The following is a 7,284-nucleotide window of genomic DNA, read 5'->3' on the forward strand; positions in this document are numbered from 1 at the left end:
TCTCCTTGTTCAGGAAGACATTTAGGGTCTGATGAAGATCTCTTAAATACATTAATCCACAATGATCCGCATCAGTGTATTCGAGAACTGGCAAATGTGGTGAACTGTGATCATTCCACCATTGTGCAACATTCGCATGCAATGCAGAAGATTCAGACATTGGGTGTATGGGTACTACATGCTCTAAACCAAAATCAGCAGGTGGCCTGCTTGCTTGTCATCAATTGGTTCTTGAACAACTCCGACCCTTCCTGTCCTGTATCATTACTGGTGATGAGAAACAATAACTTTATGCTAACATAAGAAAGATATAGATATGGTTGAGCCCAAAGAAAGCAGCAACTTCCCATACAAAGATCTGCGCACATCCACAAATAATAATGTTACGCATCTGTTGGAACAGTGACAGTGTGGTGTCCTATGAATTGCTTCCCTGAGGTGTAACCATCAGTGATGACATTTATCTCTATCAAACAACCTTCAAGGAACTTCTTTTACAGACGAAAATGCGCTCCGAACATGGGTTGGTGAGTTCTTTGCCTCAAAACCAAGTGATTTCTACATTGCGAAATTGAAAAGTTACCCCAAGATTGGCAGACTGTTGTAAATAGTGAAGAAGAATGTATTATTGATTACTAAAATCTCTGTTATATGTATCTGTTGTGTTTATCAAAGTTAGGGAAAAAACCTATGAATTTATGCACCAACCTGATACAAAGTATTTTCTATGGATATGAAGGAAATAGTGAATAGCACATCTGTAAGGTTTTTTTCCTATGTTATATTAAAAGTCTGACAATTTGAAGGCCTGACAAATGAAAATTAGTAAGGTGAGAGTAGTTGCATCTGTAGAGAAGAAAAACATAAATTATTACTAAATTTACATTGTATGCCAAGGAAAATGAAATAGCGAGCTATAATAGATGACGTTCCTTTGCATACCCCCACAGACCAAACCAAAATGGAAGCAGCTGGGAGAAGAGTTTTAAAAGAAAAAAAATGAAATGCTCCAAATTGTAATGGAGCTATAGCTGGCAAAACGTGACAGCCACCAGGAACAGGATCATATTAATTCAACTATAAGAATATGTTCAGAATTTAGTTAATGGAAATGAAAGTTACAATTTTTAATCACTTATGATGTTGGTGCAAATGAAAGGGTTTCGATGCAGGTGCATTTACGAATCCTGCTTCTTGAAAAGCTGTCTCAGTATGAATTTGACAATATGGTAAACAGTAATTTTCCAGCACTAATGTTGTAATCTTACCCTCCCACACATCACCATTAAATTCCTCTTAGTCTGTTCATTATTTTCAATAGCTTTGAAAGGCAGAAGATATACAAAAGAAAAACTTTTACTTATCTTCATTATCTCGTTGTCGTTGGTTCCAAGTCTTGCATCTAGGGTACATTCTTGTTTATATTCTTGTTGAACTGAATAATTGATGAATATTTGCCTGTTGCTATGAACAGCTTTTTATTTTATCCCATTCTTTTGTATCATACCAAATATAAATTCCACATCAGAACACGAATTCACATTGTTGTTGACAAGATTAGAAATTTGTCTACTTCCATCAGAGGCATGCCCACTACTCCTAACATTCTGTGGTACTCACAATATTCCAAAGAGTTTACAAAGTGAAAGAGTTTACAACACTCTTGACAAATGAAGAATCATCACCAAGATATAACATTACTGTATAACTTAGTCCTGAAATAAATTTTATAATTTGTGTTAGATTGTACAACTAATAATATGAATTTTAAGTATGCCAGATATTTCTAAAAGAAAAATAATTTTAAAATAAGATTAATTTTAACCATTAGTATGTACAGATTGTAACACATTAATTTCTTTTTACATATTTAGCCCAAAACATAACACAACATATACAAAATCGTATGAACTTCATTCAGTTAGACAGCTGATATAATGTTCATCTTTACAAGACTCAATAGTATACATGGTATCAATTATTTCTACATAAAAAAATAATGTTAGAGGAGGGTGATCCATTACAATATCCCGCTCACAAAATTTTTACAATATATTGTGACAGACTATAAGGTTTGCCAAATGGTGTACAAAATGATGCCCAGGATAGCAAATAGATGTATAGAAGAGTCTGATACATAACATATTACAGAAAACATAAGAAAAATATCTACTATACATATCATAATCTATACATATATCAGAATATGGCATTCAGATCTGTGGAACATACATGTCACAAGACAAATAACACAAGGTTAAAACTACAACATTACACCACTAAACTGTAGAAATAATTGCAGAGACTATGTGAATTATTTGAATTTATAATTTTTAAGTTAAGATCTATATAATCAAACCTTTAAAATCTTCAAAAGAGAATATAAAAAATTTCAGAGCCTAAGTGTACAACAAGTGAGCTGACTTGAAAAACTTACGATGGGTACAGACTAGAAGAATATACTCAATCATAAATAGGAAACAGTCAGCCACATAAACCATAGTATTCAAGGATATGTTGACTCATAAAAGAACAAAATAATGGAAAAATAATTGGGCCTGAGTTTACGATGTGGGGGCCGACCACCGACCCATGAATCCAAACCACACCGGGTACAAACCAGCAAAAAATGTTCCAACACAACACAATGAATAAAGTTCATAATCATATCAATAACTTCAATTATATGCAAAGAACTCAAGTTCCAAATAGATATAATGTTTCATCACTCAGGATAAATACAGGCAAACAGAGTCATAAATAGCTTTGAGTGATGACACAATCCAGTACCTTGAGAACCAAAATCAGTATACGAAAGCAAACATGTATACATCTTGTTATATTGCCCATACTAGTAAATGACTTACACACTATTTGCTAATTGTCTATACAACCTAACCTATGTACATAAAGACTTAAAAGATTCATTTACAAATGATAAAAAATACATACTGATTTAAAGTTGCATAATGCATTGGAAAGTCAATCCCCTTACATACATTTTGCTGAATAACACTGTCTTTAGCAGTCTCAGCTAACAATTTGCAAATATCAGTCACAACATAGATCCAGTTGACAGATGCTCAAGGGCACAACCCAACACCTACGATCTCTTGCAAGTTGACTGGTCCAGCAGGGTTCAGCCATACAGCAGTGTGGGGACTGGATTCACCCACATCTTTCAGTTTCCTCCCTAGAGTTCTCAACACATGCTCCAGTGGATAGGTGACTGCCTGTCTAGCGTTCATATCAGATCCTGAAACATTGATTTGTAAGCTGAATATGATGTTCCATACACCCTTCACATCAAACAAGATATGTTCTCCTTAGTAACTTTTCAACACCAGTTATATGGAATTTATGTGAGGTGAAATTAAAAAGTGTTCACATATGAAACATTAATGAAGACAGTTAAATGCAATGGAAAAAATGACTATCAAGGCATCACACACAGATATGTTCAGATACTATTCCTAATTTTTGCACTACAAATTATAAACATTGTCCCGTTTCAAAATTGCAAAAGAATCTACTAATTTAGTCTCGTGGGATATATGTATCAAATTCTAAAGCATAAATCTACTACAGAACACAACTGTCTAGTGTATCATAGATTTTAACTTAGTCAACCGATATGATAGAACTTTAAAAATCACATCATCTTACATATTAAATTTCAGACAAACAAAACACAATTATATAGTTTTATATATCTACAAACAGATTAAAACCCAGTCAAAGAATAAGACAGAACTCTAGAATCTTCATGATCTTACATACTAAATTCATGGCAAACAAAACACAATTACATAGTCTTAAAAATCTACAAACATACTGAATATTTTCTTCGAGACTAGGTATCATTATTCATCCATGTTCATATATCTTGTCGTCTGTACCAAATGTCAACAGTGCTTGACATTTTACATACTTGGTTTGCTTGCCATTAGCTCCTCTTATTTTTACAGGTGCATTGGACATTTCCACAAAATCCATACTATACTGGATCTCGTCTCTAAATTGTTCAGATATGTCACAAATTGGGCTACCTGTATCAATCAAACTTCCCTTACCACTGATCAATCTTAATCTTAATGTAAGGACATCCAAAATCTGAATGATCATCTCTGCTATTAGATACTTCATGCAAAAGATCACTTTCAGTTTCATCAAATACTACATCTACACTGTTTTTGCAGGGTTTTATCAACTTTACTGGTATCATAGCATTACTAAGTCATACATGTTGTCAAGTAAAGATAGACTACACTGAATGAATTCTGTAGCACAGCTAACATTACTTATTACAGAAGGAACACAAAATATATTACTGTCAAAATTACATTTCCTACTTAGATCTTCTTTCACTTCATTCAACCAATTCAGATACAAATTTTGATCAACCACAGCTAACTTGTTCCAGAATGCACATTTATGTGTGTTATCATCAATTTGGTCCCAAACAAATTTCAAAAAGTTTTCACCTTTATTCTCTAACCTTACAGATAACTCACTTTTACTGTTTGGATGATTACACTGTATGACATTAATGAAAAACTACTTTGACTGGACTGGTATTCCATGTCTCTCACTTACATCATCACATACATCACTTACCTTACCTTACCTGTATTCACAAACAACTCTGAAACTTCATTTTTCTTAAACTCCACAAATACCTAATACTCATCATCATTATCATTCTCTTCCAAAATTGTTTCACCAACAACATCTTTAATAACACAAGTTTCATCTCCATCAAAATCACACAACTCACCTACATTCAATTGCAATAAGCTAACAGTCTCAGACTTACCAGCCCCAGTCATTTCACAGCTCCCATTCACATCATCAAAAATACCACCTAATTCAGATCCAATACAGTCATCACCTGTTTTACATACATCGATACCAGTGTTTCTGACCAAGAGAAGAAATCATTAGTACACAATATATCAAAATTCTCATTACTCTCACATTCTTGTTTGTGATTAGCACCTACATCACTATAATTAAACGTAGTATCCCAAAACTTTTTATCAAAACACAAATGAGAAATCTGATGTTCCTTCTGTTCAGCTTCAGGTACCTGTGCCACATTGTTAACACTGTTATTATTGCCTAATTGCAAGTGTAAATTGGGGGTCCTGTACTTGTTGTGTTTCCTTGCCACAGAACTGTGGACCTACATTGAGGCGGACCACCGTTTCCTGAATAGTTGCCTCTATGTTTTTCCTGTTATATTGCCCATCGTTATCCCCATTGTTCCTATTCTGCTGATGTTCAAAGTTTCTGTCTCTATTACCATGTTGGCCCTGATAAAAGTTACCACACTCTCTGTTTCTGTAGTTGTTATCATTGTGATCTCTGTCATTCCGATTGTTATGGTACATGCTTCTTTCTAATGTCCTATCCAGCCTATCAACATATCGTAAAAACTGTTCAAGGCAATTGTCAGGTCTGTGTACTAAAGCCCACTGCAAGCTCGCTGGTAATCTCCTTTTTAGTTTATTAATCAAAGTCATTTCATCAAATGGTTTGTCAAGATGTGTTAATTTCTTAAGTTGATTCTTACAAAATTCTTTCAGTGTACCGTCCCCATTCCTATAATTTGGACCATTCAAAAATTCACTTTTAATTCTCCCCTGTTCAGCTTCAGATCAAAATTTAGATTTACACACTACAGAGCTTCAATTTCAAAACATCGTGTAACAAATTTAATCTCATGGTCATCAACCATACCTAACACAAAACTATCTCCACAATGGTGTAGAATATCCACTGGGTGTAAATTGTCTGATGGAAAACTTTTGATTGGAATGTCAGACCACACAGTACCATTATTTGAATATGGATTGTTGTAAATACAGTTTTCCTTAACTACTGAAAATTTTTGGTCTAAAACATTTACATTAGTTAGCATGCTGTTTTCAACATTTAAAATTTTTTGATCTAAACTACTGAAGTTCTGTTCCATTTTTTTCTCTACGACCTTCTGTTGAACTTTGACATCATTAACATTCTTCTCCTGATTTGCAGACTGTGCAACTCACTCATTTTCCAAAACAATAAATTTATTTTCTAATACATTAATTTTTCATTCACGCTTTTTAATCCATCTGGCAACCCATCTTTTAGTTCTGAAACCTGATTACTAAGTTGTTCTATTTGGTATTTTACTTGTCCATTTTATTATTGTTTTCAGTTCATATTTCCGTTAACTGATCACTGACTGCATTAAATTTGCTATTGTTGTTGGTTTTTATTTCTGTCAACTGATCATTAAACTGCTCTGAATTTTGCCAAAATCAACTTCATAGTATCGGTTTTCACTGTTTCTTTGTTTTCTACACTTTTACTTGATCAAAACATGTCTAGGCATCATCACTACCCTTGTCTCTATTCATTTCCCTATAAATCACGAGTCCACAAAAGAAAAAAAATTAATTTCACAAATACTTTGTAGTTATCTTTTCTGGCGACCTTCATCATAATTGTAAAGCCCTCTTTCAATTCATCCGCTCCATCATTGTTGATATTATCTCGTCATTGTTGGTCATTTATAGTGTCTTCTTTCATCAAGTAATTAAAGAACATTTACATAAAAACTTCACACACAAATAATTGTCCCTTCTTCTTCTGCAACAGACAAAACGTCGTTATCAGTCAACAGATCACAGCTGACGCCCACACTAATAATCTTAACCTCCCGCACATCACCATTAAATTCCTCTTAGTCTGTTCATTGTTTTCAATAGCTTCGAGAGGCGTAAGATATACAAAAGAAAAAATTTTTCTTATCTTCATTATCTCGTTGTTGTTGTTAGCTCCAAGTCTTGCGTCTAGAGTACATTCTTGAGGCTGTAATTTTTATAACATTGCAGGTTCTTGTTGAACTGAATAACTGATGAATATTTTCCTGTTGCTATGAATGTCTTTTTATTTTATCCCATTCTTTTATATCACACCAACATTAAAATTCCACATCAGAACATGAATTCACTTTGTTGTTGACAAGATTAGAAATTCGTCTACTTCCATCACTAACATTCTGCAGTACTCACAATACTCCAAAGAGTTTACAAAGCAAAAGAGTTTACAAACATTCTTGACAAATGGAGAATCATCACCAATATATAACATTATTTTATAAATGAGTTCTGAAATAAATTTTATAATTCGCGTTAGATTGTGTGATTAATAATATGAATTTTAATTATGCCAGATGTTTCTAAAAGAAAAATATTTTTAAAAGAAGATTAATTTTAACCATTAGTACATATC

At 33.3% G+C, this 7,284-nt stretch overlaps 1 long non-coding RNA gene across 1 annotated transcript; it reads right to left on the reverse strand.

Annotated features, from left to right (window-relative positions):
* Nucleotides 1-1,453: 1,453 nt before the first annotated feature.
* On the reverse strand, nt 1,454-7,049 carry LOC124545494. The gene is made up of 2 exons (XR_006967634.1): nt 3,836-7,049; nt 1,454-3,256 (listed from the first exon to the last, which is right to left on the reverse strand). It is a non-coding gene; the product is annotated as an uncharacterized LOC124545494 (long non-coding RNA).
* Nucleotides 7,050-7,284: the final 235 nt, after the last annotated feature.

The sequence above is a fragment of the Schistocerca americana genome, chromosome 8 (assembly GCF_021461395.2).
Source record: "Schistocerca americana isolate TAMUIC-IGC-003095 chromosome 8, iqSchAmer2.1, whole genome shotgun sequence".
Taxonomy (NCBI): Eukaryota; Metazoa; Arthropoda; class Insecta; order Orthoptera; family Acrididae; genus Schistocerca; species Schistocerca americana.